General features: G+C 51.6%; 1 protein-coding gene across 5 annotated transcripts in view; it reads left to right on the top strand.

Moving 5' to 3' along the window:
- LOC128901996 (zinc finger and BTB domain-containing protein 7C-like) overlaps window positions 1–17,551 on the top strand; it is a 163,358-nt gene that overhangs the window by 74,260 nt on the left and 71,547 nt on the right. For 4 of the 5 annotated variants that reach the window (XM_054184243.1, XM_054184242.1, XM_054184245.1 and 1 more), the window contains one exon: window positions 15,885–15,945. The gene's annotated coding sequence lies outside the window, so the exon portion shown is untranslated. Of the gene's footprint in view, window positions 1–4,998; window positions 5,093–15,884; window positions 15,946–17,551 lie in introns of those variants that run through there. The other variant, XM_054184246.1, reaches the window with a different exon arrangement.

The following is a 17,551-nucleotide window of genomic DNA, read 5'->3' on the forward strand; positions in this document are numbered from 1 at the left end:
CTGTGGTCCCTGAGCTGGCTCTTTGGGGACCAGATAACGATGTTAGATGGGGCGTAGCCCGTGCAACTTCAGCGCTTCGTGTATCTGCTGGAGCTCCTTATGTGCGAACAGGAATGAATTCTCTATTGGAGGAGGGCCACAAAAATGATCCGAGGGTTGGAGCCGCCCTGCTGTGAGGACAGGCATAAAGGGTTGGGGGTGTTCAGCCTGGAGAAGAGAAGGCCCCGGGGAGACCTTATCGTAGCCTTACAGTACCTGAAGGAGGTAGAAGAAAGATGGGGACAGACTTTTTAGCCGGGCCTGTTGCGAGAGGACAAGGGGTAATAGTTTTAAACTAAAAGAGGGTAGATTTAGACTAGATAGAAGGAAGAAATTTTTCACACTGAGGGTGCTGAAACAGTGGCCCAGGTTGCCCAGAGAGGTGGGAGCTGCCCCATCCCTGGAAACATTCCAGGCCAGGTTGGACGGGGCTCTGAGCGACCTGATCTAGTTGAAGATGTCCCTGCTCGTGGCAGGGGACACGGATGGCCAGGACTAGATGGCCTTGAAAGGTCCCTTCCAACCCAAACTGTTCTTGTGGTCTGTCATGGAGGCTGTATTATATGTGGAAAGTGTGTAACACAGTGGGACCCACCTTTAGTCTCAGGTGGCATCGGCTCATAGGGGCGCACGTCTCTCTTGTGTTGGTCTTCAGCCCCATTGCACCATTAGTTTCCAAGGGGCCTCCTTTGATTAACGCCCGTGCCAATTAAGTCTGTTGCGGGGTGTGTTGTGTTTTGGGGACTGGGATGTACCTGATGTGCCTTGGTTCATGTGCTGGGGACAGGCCATGGCTTGGGATTTGCTTCTCCTCGTGTGGAGGTGCTGGGAGCTCCTCCTCAATGCAGCGGGTTGGGACACAAGGATCTGCCACCATACTGAGCAGCACGATGGGTTTTTGGGTCCTGGTGACAAAGAAGGAACCAAAGGTGTGCCCCATTTGACACATGAGGACTCGTGGTGTGACGAGAGTAGGATGGGGAGGGGTACAAGGAGGAGTGATATGGGACAGCTTCAACGTGAAAAGTGGTCGAACAGCCTAAGCCCTTCAGTCTGGAGGAGAAGGAGCTGAGGAGGTATCTAAGTGGGGTATATAAGCCCTACGTGGTGTGGAGGTGAGATAGGGAAGAGTTATCTGTTGTGTCTTGCAACACAGGAGCTAGAGAAAAATCATGAAACGATTGGGCAGAGGCCTTAAACAGGAGGACTTGCTTTTTATAAAACATGTAATTAAACTATGGACCTCGCTGCCACAGGATGCTGCGGATGCCAAAAGTATAAATGGCTTCCAAAACCAATTAGGGAAATTTGTGGATGAAAGGTCCAGGAGGGGCTGTTAGCGCAGTGCTGCAGGTACAGCCACTGAATTGGGAAGCATCTCAGCTGCTTGCTGGCCATCGGGAGGATATACCTGGCGAAGTACTCCATGGATGCCCCCTTTCATACACCCCTTGATCACCCCCAGGGTCGAGATCTTGGGCTGGAGGACCTCAGCCACCTGCTCTGGTGTTGAACGTGATGCATGCTGGTGGAGGACAAGGAAAGCCACATCTGCTGTCCCTCTCTGTTGGGCTTCCCATGGCGAATGCACACCCGTACTTGTAGATTGGACGTCACCAAACTGGGCCAGCTGGGTATCGGGGGGTGTGATATTCCCTGGTATATCAGCAAGCCTTTCCCTGTGAGTTGGCTTACTCCAGCATGCTCAGCCAAGGCAGGAGCACAGGTCCAGATGGGTTAAGATCCTCCGGTGAAAATGTCCACCACCAAATTCCTCCTAAGTCCAAGTGAATATCCCAAGAATATACGGGGTAGGGAGGACCCGGCATGCTCTATGTATAAATGCCTTCAGAGAAAAAGCGTCTTGATACTAAGAGGCTTTTTGGTATAGTTGGAAAGGTGTAACGTGAGTGAGAGGTTGGAGGACAAGATTAGGCACATCCATGGTGTTTTCACCATGGAGGTGGCCTGTCACCCAGAGAAAGGTGACTTCTTCAGTGCTGGTGCCTTGAAACCAGGAGCGGGGGATTTCTGGGTGAAAAAACTGAACTTTGTGGGATGGATGCAACTGGGCGAAGCCCTTCACCTGCTCCTACCAGAGGTACCAAATGAAAAGGTCTATGGGTTCCCTCCTGGCCAGGAAGCACCAGCCCTGCTGTGACCACCCGCAGCATCTTGTCAGCACGTGCATTTCCCCAGTGCCTGCAACGGGCGAGTGGAGTCGAGCAGACTGCCTGCTCCCCCCGAAATGCTCCCCGCCGCGCCTCCAGCTCGGTGAAAGCAGGACAACTCCTCATCGACTCTTTGTAGCCCAAGAACAGAGCCTTGGAAAAGTCCGGCAGCGGGGAACTTTACTAATTCTGACTAATGACTCCGAAATACTGACTGAGGGGAACAATTGGGCGCCATCAAAAGGCGCAGACAAAAGAAATGCAGTGTATTGTAATAGCAAACGGAGCTGAATTTGGTCTGATGGAGCACCTTTCATATTCAGAGCATTTCAAAGCCCTTTGCGGAGTAATGAGCTCCATGCTGACGGAGGGGCTGGTGGAGCCGTCTTTATGTGCCCAACAATAGCTGGCGCGGCTGGTGGAGGAGGACCTGCTCCTGGTAGGAGAGGGGATGGTGGCCGGGATGCTGGGGTTATCCTGCACTTTCCTGTTTTTTCAGTGCCGTTAGATCGCTAGCTAGCATTTGGATGGGCATTGGAGGAGACTCAGGCAAGACCTATTGGCCTTTCAATACTTAAAGGGGGCTTGTAAGAAAGATGGGGCCGGATTTTAGTAGGGCCTGTAGCGACAGGACAAGGGTTGATGGTTTTAAACTAAAGGAGGGGAGATTTAGACTAGATAGAAGGAAGGCGTTTTTCACACCGAGAGTGGTGAAACCCTGGCCCAGGTTGCCCAGAGAGGTGGGAACTGCCCCATCCCTGGAAACATTCCAGGTGAGGTTGGATGGGGCTCTGAGCGACCTGATCTAGTTGAAGATGTCCCTGCTCATGGCGGGGGGGGGGGTTGGACTAGATGGCCTTGAAAGGTCCCTTCCAACCCAAACCATTTGATAATTTTATGATTCTATGAAGATGTGGCTGCGATTCCCCTGTTGTCCTTGGGTTGCTTCTGTGTCCGTAGTTGAGATCTTCGCCCTGTGTGTCTACCTAGCAGCAGTCCATCAGCGCTCTGGGCTGGGCATGCTGGCGAAATGCGGGATAAACAGGATTTGTTTTGGAAGGGACAGAGCAGCTTGAGGCATCCAGGACAGTCTGTGAGAGATGGGATTATTCTTTCCGTCTTGAAACTGCGCAGAAGTCCCTAGGTTTATGGGGGATGGATCTGCTCCTCGTGGAATCGCTTAGAGGGGCAGTGAACTTGGCCTGAAGACTGGGAAAGCCTGTCTAGCTTCCGAAAGGAACTGAGCTACTTCATCCTCCCAGGAGTGCGGTAAATTCGGTGTCTGGTCCTGCCTGTGGATTTACCTGGTCCTGTGGAGCTGCAGGTCCTTCATGCGTAGGTCTTCAGTCTTGATGGGCTTAGTTTCTCTGCCCTTCTTTTATCTCAGGGGAAACAGAGGTTGAGAAGCATGTTGTGACTCACATGAGAATCCCTTGGCGGAGCTGGGAATAGACCTCGGCCTCCCAGGTCACTGGCTGGTCCTCTAATCTTGCGGTCTCCGTGACAATTTCGTGAAGGCCCACATACGACTTCAGCTCTTTAATTTTAGCTAAGCCAGAATAGCACTGGCGCAGCTGCGTGAGCAGATCTCTTGGTCCCGAAACCATTTCTGTGGCAGGGATGTTTCTTGCCCCTTGCAAGGAGAGGGAAAGGTTAATTGCATTTTTTTTTCTTTTTTTTTATTTTGTTGGAAAAGAGGAAATAAATGTACCTACCCCACCCTAAGGGGACTGCACAAATCTGTCAGCCCTTGGCGGGTGGGGGCAGGCAGCTGGGCTGCGTTAAGGAAATAGCCCTTGGGAGGGAAGGGGTTGGGGGCATGGGTGGGGGGGTTTGGCAGCCTGCCCGCCTGCCTGGTGCTGCAGGCAGGGAGGAGGATGCTCTACAGGGCTATATTTGGAGACCCCAGGCGGTGACGCTCTCCGCAGAGCCGTGGGGACTTGGGACGAATTAATCTTCCCCAGGGTTGGAATAAAACGATCTGCAGCAAAGGCTGGTTTGGGTTTAGAAAATGAGCTCCGGGGTGAGGACGGAGACCTCAGACCTTCTCCCGTGTGACCTGGGTCCTTCACTACACCAACTCCCTGCTAACTAAGATAACCAAATTCCAGCAGCCTCCCGGCTTCGCTGGAGGACCACGCTGGGTTGGCGTTGGGTTCGTTGCGTCTCCCCCATCCCAGCAGAGAAAGGAGCATGGGAAGCAAACCGAGATGTGTTGGAAACCTGGCTTCTCATCGCTTCTCCATCTGTGTTTCCGTGCCGCCTGCTCTCCAACTTGGGTCGGGCTGATGTCATGGCAAGACTTCCTCTTGCCGGCTGTCATCCCGCAGCAGGGATTTGATGGTGTGCAGAAGGCTTTGCTGTTTCCCTTCCCGTCTGAGGCTGGCCGGCACTGCTTTCCAAGCAGGGGTGTCTCAAACGGCTGGTTGAGTGGCAGTGGTAGCAGAGGGACGTTCTCCACGATGACCCAAGCTTGTGTGGGTATTTTGGTACCGCTTCTGAATTAACGCTCAAGGGAATATATAAAGACCCAACATTTGAAGTTTCTTTGGGAGCTCATTGCAATAAAAATAAAGTCTCCTGTGGCGGAGCCATAAGTTCAAAGCAAGACATAGGGTTATGTCTTGAAACAACTCAAAGTAACTTTCAAGCTTCTTGTCTTGTTGAGCTTCAAGGTATCTACACTCAAAGCTGTCACGCATATATCACACGGGGTGTCGTGTTTGTGTAGAACCTATCCAAATCTTTCTCATTTTGCTTTTATAGCAGCAGTGGCTGGTGTGAGTGACCTGTCCTTATCTTCTGAGCCTAGTAGGAGGCGAGTCAACTCTGGAGGCTCAAGGGAGACTGTGCTCGGAGGAGGACCAAGGCTGAAGGTGGAGGTGATGTTGGTGCTGGTGGTGTGTTTGAGGTGGACTTCCATCCTCGCGCTCTTAGCCAGGTGGATGCTTTGCCCGTGGCTCTTGCTTCAGCTGAATGTTGTGGTAGGCACAGGAGGGAAGATGTTAGGAAGGCAAGAAATGGATTTATAATCCCAAACTAGCACCGCTTGGTCTAGGAGAGCATTGGCGGGCCCTCACCGGTGTTTTCCGGTGGAGGGACAGACCTGCTGAGTCTGGACATCCCCATGGGGGCTGCGGGATGGGTGCCTGGTGGCAAGGCACAGCCCTGGGGTGGAGGGGGCTCATCCTGCCCCCTCCGGCACGGCTCTGGGGCGAGGGGCTCATCTGGATTTAGCAGAATGGGTTGCCTTGCCTCCTGTCTGGGATTCACCATCTGCCTGAGCTTTTAATATCACTTCATTCTCCCTCCCTACATCCCACGCCCCTGTCCCAGATGTATTTTTTTAAGTGGCTTTAATTAACTTCCATTTTCCTGTGCGTGACAGCTCCTTGAGGTTTTGGTAGCTGTTTTCTGTCCTTCCACAGTTGTCACTGACATGTAGCACTTTCCCTGCAGACCGGCCTTCAAGCCTACCGTGGTTTTTTTTTTTTCCCCTGCTCTGCGGAATTATTTTAACATACTGGGAGGAAATGGTTTCCATGTGAGCCTTGTTACACGCACTCGGTTGATTATTAGGTGCGATTTTCCTGATCCCTGCTGGTATCTATGAGGATTTTGAGCGAGGAAGCCGGAGGGGCGTAGGATGATAGTTTAGGTCAGATAGATTTATCTTCACGAGTGACAAGACTGATAACTCTGGAGTGGCGTGGCTACAGGTGTTATCATTTGGGTGTCTCCTCAAGAGTGAAGGTTAATGTCTTGCCACTACTGATCCATCACTGTGTTATCTGCAGGATTTATGGGTCTTCTTGTGCCTTTCCGGCAACAGCGGGTTCACTTTTCCAGAGCTCAGAGCTATCTACCTGGTTGCAGCAGCCAGAGCGAGCCCGTCGGCAACCCCCTGCTCTCCTGAGGTCCTTTGCTTTTAAACACGACATTGGGAAAAACCTCTGCTTGTCGTTGCGTATTTTTGCGCTTCCTCAGTGGAGGGAGGTGGGATGGATGGGGGCATGCCCAGTGTTTAAGCCTTCTCCCTTGGGAAAGCATCAGGCAGATGAAGGCAAGACAAGCCCTGATCCTGCCTTCCCACGGATCACCCTAAGGAATGCGAGCGGGAGGATGGCAGGGGGCGAGGAGGGACTCAGATCTTAAAGTAAAATCTCCTTAAAAAAAAAAAAAAAAGCAATAAATCCAACAAATTAAAATAAAAAGGCAAATAACATGAGTGACAATTGTACAGTATCAGATAGCACCGCATCCTGAATTCCAGTGGGACGGGAAATATGAAGCAAAAATCACTCAGGTGCTTCTAGATAGCGATAAGGAAAGCAATTCCCATTTACCGGTAGAAATAAAATAAGAGGTCCTGATAAACCCTCCATGACTAGACTGGATTAGGGGCTCTAGCTGTGAAAATTCATTATGGGCATGCAAAAGAATGCGTATCTCGCCGAGCTAAACGGGCTACAAACACCATTTATCTGGAGAAGAGACGATTCACTCGGAATAAATAGATTTCTTCCAAAGGGAAGAGGTGGGGGGGGGGGGGGGGGATCTGTCAGAAACCTGTATCCCAGCCTTGTCATTTATTATGCAAATAAGTCTCACACCTTTCTAAACCATGAAGGATGACTTTGTGTTGGAAGAGCGATCTTAAGCTGTTCCAGCGACTCCAGGGCCAGGAGCTCTTGATTTCAGGAGGGCTTCTGGTGGCAAGAAGTGCCAGTCCTTGTCAATGAGGAGAATGCAATTTGCTTGGATGGTTTCAGAGTTCCCGTGAACCCATTGCTTCACGTTATTTTGTATTTTATTTTATTGTTTTAGTTATTTTAATTTGCCCGTTCGCTGTAGGAATGACTTTGTATCTGGGCCATGTGCAGAAGGGAGCCCGCGGCATATTCTGGTCTCTCCTTGTCTTCAGCTCTGCTGCTTTTGGTATTGGCTCCGATTAAAGCTGCGCAGCATCGCTCTACTGGGTAGGGCTTAGTGGAACATAAGGGTGGTGAGACACCGGCCCAGGTTGCCCAGAGAGGTGGTGGAGGCGCCATTCCTGGAGACATTCAAGGCTAGGCTTGATGAGGCTCTGAGCAACCTGATCTAGTGGAAGATGTCGCTGCTTACTGCAGGGGGGTTGGACTAGATGGCCTTTAAAGGTCCCTTCCAACCCAACACATTCTATAATGATTCTATTCTATAATAACATGACGCATTTGAGCTTCGGTCCACGGTTGACTCTGAGGTGGTTGTAGGTGGCTGCAGAAGCACTTACGGTGGTGTGCAGGGACCAAAACATGATCTAACAGCTTTTGTTCTAGCAATTAAGTGTCTCAGGCTGCTAATTTTAGAAATAGAATTGAGCTGGTAGGAGCCATGAATAGTGGATGAAACCTTGATGTTCCCTTTGGTGGAGTGAGTGTTGAGCCAACGTTAAATGAATGGGAAAAAAACCCCACCCAAATACAGAAATCTAGAAGATTTTTCCTGACAAGGAGGTTTTGGTGCTGTGTTTTGGAAAGGCTCCTCATGGATCGCGTGGCCCCAATTCGGTACATGCGAGCAAAGCTCCAGAGGTGAAAGCCTGACCCCACAAACCCACCAAGCTCCATCTCACACAGTTTGGGCCAAGCGGGTCTCCTCTGTGAGGCCGCGCAAAAGCCAGGGGAATGCTCAGAGAGGGGAGGGGTCCAGGGAACACATTGTACGTGTTCATAAACAGGTTGTAGGACACACAGAGAACCTGGGTCATAGAAAAGCACACTCAAAGGACTTCCCTAAATTCTTGATCCCAGGTTTCTCAGGTACCTTCTCCATTACAGCCAGGAGAGATATTTGCACTGATTTCTGGCTCTGGTGATCTCAGCGTTGCCTTTCCCTCTCTGGCCTTAGGAGACCACGTCAGTGGCTTCTGGTGGGGGGAGAGGGCCAGGTCCTTTGATGAGCAGGAGGGACTGACCACCCGGCATCTTCTGCATCCAAGGGGGAAGGCAACGCACGTTGACGTTGGCCATCGCATGAATCTCTCTCATTTCTTTGGGGGGCGTTTCACATTTCTGTTTTGCCCTCAGCATTTCTGCAGGGCTGGACTGGCCGGGCTCTTGCAGTGTTCTGGAGTGATTCTGCTAATGGGATCTGACCTGATGGCTTTGCATGTTTTAAGTAAATTAAACACAGCTGCTAGGAAAATCCAGTAACCTTAACAGCACCATGGCTCCGTTGTCTGCATTGTAATTACGGCGGCAACTGCCTGGAAGTTCTACTTTCTGGTTTATTTTTAAATAGCTTCTGAGCTACCCTTTGATCAACTGCTTCATCCCCGAGTCCTGCCTGTCCTCTTCCTTGTTCTGGGTTTAACCCTTGCTGCTTCTTTGAGCATCCGTCTCATTGCAACGTCAGGCAGTCGTAAATGCAAGCGGCTGATTGCAAAAAGGACCCTCTTCCCTGAATCTATCCTGCGTTTCTGAGCTGAGGGTGAATCTGGGGAGAATTTTAAGGCAGAGTTTACGGGGTGCGTGAACACCCCAGGCATCGAGGGCGAAGTGTTTTGTGGGTGCCGAGGAAGCGCATCTTGAAATATGCAGCTTTTGCTGTTGCTTCAACCAAAATCCCTTGTACCCCTTCAGAGAGATGGGCTTTCTGTCACAGTGACGACACTTTAATCAGAAGCAAAAAGAGTTAGTGTCATGTAGGAAGCAAAACTAGGAGCCTAATTAATTTTCCCTCGTCAACCCATGAGTGGAAGCCATGCCTGCAAGAGCAAACGATCAACTCCCAGCACGAGCGTAGCTGCACGCTCCTTCCCTTCATTAAAAACGCACCCCGTCTTCCCTGCAGGATCTACATGGGCTTAAATCTCTGGAGGAAATCCAGGCTGAGGGAAATGACTTAGGGTTTTGCATGAGTGCCTGCAACATGGCTCAAAACACAGCTGAATTTTAAGCATGTCCTAGTGCGAGAAGGGAGGTTGGCTCAGCATCACGAGATGCTGGTCCCACCTTGAGGGCACCAGAGCTACAACTCCCCGCTGCACTCAAGGTCACATCATGTTTGGTTAGAGTATCATGGAATCACAGAATGGTTTGGGTTGGAAGGGACCTTTCAAGGCCATCTAGTCCAACCCCCCCTGCCATGAGCAGGGATATCTTCAACTAGACCATGTTGCTCAGAGCCCCGTCCAACCTGGTCTGGAATGTTTCCAAGGATGGGGCATCTCCCACCTCTCTGGGCAACCTGGGCCAGTGTCTCACCACTCTGACCATAAATCATGGTTCTGGCTACCCTTGGTCCTGCTGGTACATGGCATGAGCTGTCTGCTGGACGTCTGAGGGTACTTCCAACAGAGCCATTTGCCAGCTTGTTTTCCAACCTGGCTTCTTTTCTTTTCCACCGGGCTGGCCAGGACAGGCAGATCTCCACCGTGGTGCCCTGGTCTGCTCTCCCGTCTGCCGTCTGCAGCATGTCGTCGTACATGCGCATCGGAGAGCGAAGCGGGTGCCTTACGCGTTTCATCCGGGCGAGAGCACTGAGTGAGTGTGATTGAGGTTGTAAAGTTTATGAGATTCTGTGTTTTGTGGTAAATTTTAAATTGACTTTGCAATCAGGGGACGTTAGAGTTTGTAAAGGGAAGTCGGTGTGATGTGTTGCAGAACACAAGGTGGTAATTTCCCCTCTTATATTGATGCTATCAACAGTAAAGAATGAAGCAGCTGCTTCCCGGAGGATTGGTTTTTTAATGCATTCAATTTATGTATTTTATAGACTATTATTTATTACGTGGGGTTTTTCCCCCTTTACTGGCTTTGCCTCTCCCTCCATTTCTAGAATAATTCAGCTCTATCTCATCTACCACTTTTCATCTGTAGATTTCACGGCCCTTTCCAACCACCGCCGACATCATTGTTTCCATTTTCACATAGGAAGGGGGAAATGGAGGGCTGGAGATGGGAATGGATGGCAGCCCAAAGACGCAGCCAGGCCACTCCTCCTCCTGAGCACGATCCGCGCACTCATTTCTTCCCGGGTTGGGAGGGATGAGCTGTCTCAGGGCATTTTTGGCTGGAAGACATGGTCTCTGGCAAGTCCTGGTCCATTAGGGAGAGCCCTGTGCCACCACTCTGCCCATGTGGTGCCCTGGCATTTACCGTGCGTGCTGCCACCATCTGCCCATGATGGCACCATCAGGATCTTATGAGCCAAAGCTCCCTTTATCCACAGATGAAAAGGAGTTGCCATTAAAACCAGCAATAATCACCACAAACGCTCTCCTAGGCAATGAAACACCCACCACACGTGGCCCTGCATGATAGAAGCGCCTTTTCAACGTAGGTTTGCCAGGTGATCTTCTGCAGGGGATCCAGGGGATCTTCTGCAGAGACATCGGTGACTTGGTTCCCTTGAGTCCAGTGGTCTTCTCCAAGACACTGCCCTATTTCGACCAGATGATCTTTATGGTCCTTTCCAACCTAAACCGTTCTATGATTCTGTGATTCGAGGCAACGTAGACTTTCAGGGAGACTCAGGCTCTGAAGTTGCTCTGTTAGTTGACAGAAACGGGGTTTTTTAGCTGAGCAGAATATTTTCTGGCGAGGTGGGATTCATCTGTCCACATTTAGATACCTGGATGGTAGCCACCTCTTCCCTAGTTGCCCGGGCTGCCTTGACCTTTGATGGAGAGCAGTAGGCACAATTTCAGTGGTGTGGTTTCTCTTCTCTTGAGGGAGATGTCTAGCTGAGATCAGATGGATCTTGCTGTGCCTGCTCTTCTTTAGTGATGAAGACAGTCTAGTTAACTAGCCCAGTCTAGCTAACTAGCATTTTTCTGCGGATATACGAGGAGTCTGTGATCCTGAATGTCTCCTTCCCACCGTGCATTTCAGTGTCTCGCATAAAACTGAGTGGCTGGAAGGAGAATTATCCCCAAAAGACAGCGTGGCAGGGGTTTTGCACACCCCATGCCGTGTGCTCTGGTGTTCCACCGTGGCAGGGCTCTGTGGTTGCACTGTAGGTCCTGATGCGCCGTGGTCAGATGTCTTCTCACCCACCTCCATGCAGCTCCAGAAGGGATGGGGCCACCCTGGTCTGCCCACCTGACTGGTGAACATTGCTAAAGGCAGCTAGAGCTTTATTTTTGCAGATGACAAAGGGGACAGTCTGTCATTTCGTCGTTATTGGGTCACCTCAGATGCTCAAGCTGGGACAGGAAGGCAGCACTTGGTAGTTTTCTCCCCATCTTCACTGAAGCCAGGGTTCACCCTCATTTCTCTCTGACAATACGACAGTGTTTGCCGGCAGCTCCATATTTTGCTTGCAATTATTAAACCTGCTAGAAAAGGGTTCTGGCACCTTCCTGCTTCACTAATGTCTCTGGTGAGGTCTTGAGAGCCTATGAAGGAGATGAGCAGAGTCCTCTGGGAGGATCCTGGGGTCACCCGAGCGTGAGGGGAGACGTGGGATGAGCTCTTCCCCAGGCTTAGGCTCGTTCATTAAAGCCGAATCAGAGCGAAGGTGTTTCATGATGTTTGGTTTTGAGATATGCCGAGAAGAAAAAAATTGCAGAAGTCCTGGGCATTTTAAAGTAATATTTGATGGGGATTTATTGAAGAAGCTGTAATACAGCCTGTGGCAGCATCTGCTTTCCAGATTAACGGAGGGCTTGCAAACGGCACTTTGGAAGCAACCTCCAAGATTGTTTGAAAGCTGGAGAGCAAATTCCATTTGGCGAACGCTTCATGACAGGGGTTTGCATATCGGTTGTTCCTTCTCCTTTCTTTGTCAAATTTGTTCTCTTCGGTGACAGCACGCAGGAGGCACGCAAACACGGTAACCATCCTGAAAGTGTTTGTGTGCCGGGACGGTGCCACTCGTCCCAGCAGGGGCCTGAGAGCGCAGAGCTGGAGGGCATCCTCTTCCAATGCAAATGGGTTTTATTTTGGAGCTATTGAAACTTGGACCAGGAGGTGGAGGTGGCCTGCACTGGAAGATAAAAATATGAACTCGGTGTCTAATCTTCTGTTACAGCTGATAGATGTTTGGTCAGTGGGGTCTGTAGGGTGTTTCATACCCCAAAGCAGATGCTGGTGGCTGAGTAACTGGATGGCTCTCCAGACACCCCAAATTGTGCTGACCGCATCCCCATGGGCTGCAGTAAGAGCTGGGACAGCCACCACACGTGTAGGTCATGATTCAGCCGCTAGACATAAGTGTCTAGTCTTACCCTAAGACATATTACTATTCGTCTCCAGCTGTCAGCCGAGAGGGATGCAGGTCCAGGCTCGTATCTGGGAAAGCCATGCACAGGTCTTGGATAGCTTAGGGAGTCTAATGCGGTGATGGGACCAGGGCCACACTGTGCTTGAAGTGAGCTAAATTCGAGCTGCTGATGGATCAGGGCCAGAGCGTGGATGGACCTCTCAGGGGCTGGTCCGTTGGGAGTATGTGAGTGCTTGTTCTGTTGAGGGGAGGGCTGTCCCCTGTGTAGACCCCCTGGAGAAATGTTGTTTCTTCATGTGGGGTTGACCTCAAGAGCAGGACAAGCGTGGCCCATCACCAGGCTGCTTGGGAGCCGTCCATCCCAGCTCTGCAGCTCACCCCCAGCCAGGGGATGGAGAGGTCAGCAGAAGCTCCCCTTCTCGAGACATGTGGTGAGAGGAACGGACCCACAAGTGAGCTGATGTGGCACGTTAGTGATGTATTCAAGGAGGGTAATTAGAAACCTTAACGTCATATCCAGGAGGGTGTGTTCGATTCATCTCGAAACCACTCCAAGAAGCTAAAAGGGACCTTGTGGCTGAGGGGGAAGCCACAGACAAGCCTGTTTGCTTTAGAGCTTTTCATCCCGCATGTGTTTTGGGAATGGGAGAAGGAAGGCTGGGCTGCTCTCGGCAATGCCCATCCTATTTTGGAAAATGCTACAAGGGCACCAGGGCATCCTCCCCAGCTCCGTGTTTGCTGACTCAGAGGGTGGACCACAAAAGTGTGGTTGTTCTGTTCTTCAGACCCCTCTCCGTGGCAATGGGTTAATGAAACTGTCATTCAGGTGCAGCCTTTGCTTAGCCCAGAAACTCCCATTTATAGCCTCATCCCGTGAGGATTTTCCTGAGCTTCAAACGGCGAATTTTTTTAGATGTTGTGTCGCAAGCTCTTGTGTCCCTGAGTTCCCCTTGCCATGGGGAGAAGCCGCAATGCAGGACTCTGCCTGTGGAGAGGAGGAGACAACTTTAAGTAGAAGTTAAAGCTGAAGCCCAGCGCGTTGCTCCAGGGAAACGCGGTGCCAGCCCCTGCCCTGACGCTGGGAGGAGGTTGTGCAGTGACCTTAGCAAAGCTGATGAGCTCCGGCATGAAGCCAGGGCATTGCAGGATTTTTGCAGCTTTCCTTGGGAATTTTGCCCAAAACGAAGATGACAGCACTCACCCACGTGGGCATGTTGACGGTGGCCTGCATTAAGCTCTTTGCCCCCTTGCTGATCGCTTTTTGCCGTTGAGCGGCAAACGAGCCATTAGTCCTCGGCGGCGGCGGTTACTCATCAGCTAATGATCTGAACTGGGGCCGGGGCTAAGGAAGGAGGTCGCGCTTAAGTGCGCAAGGTCAGAGCAGCTGGATGCTCTCAAAAGCAGATGGACTCATTAGCCGCAGAGAAAGTCCCCTTGTGGGGGCTGATCATGGCCCCGGAGCTTGGCCAGCCTTCATGGCTGCGGTCACCAGGCTGGTCCACGGCCACCGTGTGCTCTACCTGTGCTCCGTGCGTTGCTTCCTGCCTAAATGTCCTCATACCGATGGCTGTAGAAGCACAAAAAGGAAAACTACAGACCATCACGAAGGAGAAAACCCGTTGTGGGTTTTCTCTGCTCCTTAAGTGTGCACGTACAGCAATTATCTTACCGGTTCAATAAGATGGGTAAGGGGGTCAGAGCCCCTTGGTTCCTCGGTCCCGGGACAGTCATCCAGGTGTCAACCTGACTTGAAAAATGTTGTCGGCACTTTCCCACGAGAGAGGATCCCATAATGGCTGGCACAAGATCGAGGTGGATACAGCCTCCGTATAAAAGGAGGGAGAGGGTTCCCACTTGCTGGCTTGCGTCACGGCGAGTGGGAACTAGTCCTGGTGGACCCTGCCCCAATAAACCTGTGCCAAGAGCTGCCTGGAGAAGGCAAGGAGGAGATGCTGGGCTGATTGATTCCATGGGGAACTGCTTGGGGACCCCGGGAAGAGGAGACAGCGTTTCTGTCTCCAGCTGACCCGTGATAACAAGTATCTCCTCGCCTTGGTTTCAGCCTTCTCATGTGAGATTCACCGAATGGGAATGCACTGTGTTGTCTCCGCCCGTGTCAAACACAGTAAATTCGGAGACTACACACAATAAATGGCCGTTTCGTTGCTTTGGGTGACTCCCAGTTGACTCCACACCACCAAGCCTTGGCAGAGAGATCCCTTTTCCCTTGCAGCTTCCACTAGTTGGTTGGAACCCCTTTATCCCAGCCAAAACTCTGGTAGAAACTCAGGTTTAAGGGCAGATGTGAGCTCGTGGTGCCATTTTGGGGAAAATACCCAAGATCGTGAGCTTTTAGTTTCTTTTGCATGCAGATGCCACTCGTCCAGTTGACTGCTGAAACACAGGAGCAATTTCCAGTGCTCCCATGGCCTTGTAATGGCCATGGTGGTCTTCTCTGTCCGTACCCACGAGACCTGGGCCACCACCCCCCCCGCCCCCGCCAACCTAACAAGGTTCTGGACCCTGTTAAAAAGATGGCTATCTGCTGGTGGGAGTCTCACACCTTGAGGTTGTGCTCAAGTGGAGTCAAGACCCCCAAAGCATGCCCATGCTGATCTTCATCAGCCCTCTGAACCCTGCCCACGTCCAGCCCGGCTACTGGCCACCTCATCCCTCACCAGCCACCCATAGCCTGCATTAGTGGCCATCGCTGTGTTTCGTTATCTCCTCTAGCATGTGCTGGTGACAGTCCTACTCAACACCTCCTGCATGGAGGTGTCGGCTCCCTGTTCAGAAACACCAGCCCGCTGTCTCCATCATTTGCAAGTGCAAAGTGAGGGCCAGGAGCTGCTGTAGAGCTTCATTTTTCCAAAGTTTTTCCCAAGCTAAGAGGGATGGAGGACTCGTATGGGCAGTTGGGTGGATGCTAGTCCTATGCCTTCCCCCTCTGCACCCCATCACCTGCGGGAAGTGGGTTCGTTGCGGGCACCACTGTGGGTACCACCGAGCTACCACTGCCAACCAAGTTACATGTGTAGGAAGATGCAGGAAATCGATAATCCCAGAGGGACCAAGATGTAACATTTAGCTGGCGGGGTGGGATGGATGAAGCAGCCAACGCTGCTTTGACGGGATCCGTTTCCGGACTGTTCATTTTCCAGCTGTCGCAGGAGGAGATGTGATACAGCGGGAGGATGGGTTGGGTTTGCACCTCCATGGCACGGTGTTGCTAGGTGATTTTGTGATACAGGCATGAGAGAAAGGTGACGAGCCGAGAAACGGCTGAACTCACTGTGGAAAACTGGGTGGTAGGAGAGCAGGAGCAGGCCTGGCTCAGTGGTTTCTCATCATCTGGCAGAAGGTTTCTCCAGACCTGGCTCTTCTTAACCAGAAGTTCAGTTCTGGATCTGATGAAGGATTTTGTCTTTTTTTTTTTTTTTTTTTTTTTTCTCCGTTGTTCCATAGGAAATGGTCAGAGGAGCAAAGGGAGCATCGCCGGATATTTGAAACGAAAACAAGGGTACCGGTGAGTACGCATTTGGGTGTGCTGAGCTGGTGGCTTTGTGGAGAGAGCTGGTGGCTCCTCGCAAGCAGGACGAGAGTTGGGGAGTACGAAGCGACTGTCCTGATGTCTTTCTGGGGTCTTGGGGGTCTGATCCTGCCCTTCAGTTACTGAGGGAGAGGAGGTAGTTTGTAGTGTTGATGGATCAGCACAAATCAGCTTTACCACCACCATGATTCTCTGCTGTTGTCAACGACCGAACCGCTAATTGCTCCTTCTGTAAATCCGTAGAAGATGCTCTCATAAATATGTGTGTTCTCTGTGCTGCAGTGCTGGAAAGAGCAGGCAGCAGCTACGCCGGCAGCTGCACGGGAGAGCGCTGAGCAACAATATTTGTTAATGCGTGGAGTGCTTTTGGCTTTTGTTGTGCTTGGCCCCGTTGCAGACCCAGTCACGGGGCTGCGATCTGGGTGACATTTCAAGGTCCTCTCCAGACCTTTTTTCTGCAGCTGTCACGCAGGAGGCCGCGGCTTGGGTGTTTGCCTAGAGGTCTTGAATAGGAAGAAAGGAGCATCCTTTTTCTATCATCTAAGCTGGTTCGGATACGCCAGAGCCACATCCTGAGTTGATGTTGCTGAACCAAATCAACCTTGCGTTGCGCCGGGTGGGAGGCCGGTCTTTTTACACCATCTTCTCATGAGCAACCGCCTGGTTTGTACTGGCCAAACTCTTAGCAGAACCGTGTGGTGAGTCCCCGCGGGTCCCCATCCATCAGGGACCAGATCCCCACGTCTCCCCTGGTCCCCGCGCTGCACCTGTGTTACAGATGCTGAGGAGCAACTCAGTGCTGGGTTATCATGGAATGACAGAATGGTTTGGGTTGGAAGGGACGTTTGAAGGCCATGTAGTCCTATGCCCCTGCCATGAGCAGGGACATCTTCAACTAGATCAGGTTGCTCAGAGCCTCGTCCAAGCTGACCTTGGACACCTCCAGGGATGGGGCATCTCCCACCTCTCTGGGCAACCTGGGCCAGCGTCTCACCACCCTCAGCATAAAGCATGTCTTCCTTATACCTGTTCCTGGGTCTGTGCTGTAGCCTGGACCGTGTGGATGTGCAGGAGCCGTGCTGGTGGTGGGTGGATCGTGGAGAGATGCAGATTTTAAGACTGACCTCAGCTCGGTATAGGTATGGAAAGAGGAGGAAGAAGGTGACACAGGCAGAGATGAGAAGGGGCTTCGGGAAGGACTTTTCTTCAGACATTTGGAGGCCCTTTATATTGAGTGAGGGTGTTTTTAGCCCATGTTACATCTGCTTTAGTTTGGGCATCCACCCTGGTATGAGCAAGAAGCTTGTCCTCTGGCTGCAAGAGGAGCTCAGGTGAGGGACTGTGTGTCTGCAGGGTCACCTCCCAGCAAGGCGGGCTGAGACCTGGGCTTCCCCCCAGCACCCCTCCCGGCAGAAGAGCCTGGGAAGTAATGGTTTGTTCCCAGGGATCATCGCTGACTCCAAAACAGGCGTTAATCAAGGCCCGGAGCGGAGACCGAGCTCCTTTCTGGCTCCCACACCTCCCACTCCCTCCCTGCCGCCTCTCTGCTATCAGCTAGAAAATAAACTCAGCCCGTCTTCCC

The sequence above is a fragment of the Rissa tridactyla genome, chromosome W (assembly GCF_028500815.1).
Source record: "Rissa tridactyla isolate bRisTri1 chromosome W, bRisTri1.patW.cur.20221130, whole genome shotgun sequence".
NCBI lineage: Eukaryota > Metazoa > Chordata > Aves > Charadriiformes > Laridae > Rissa > Rissa tridactyla.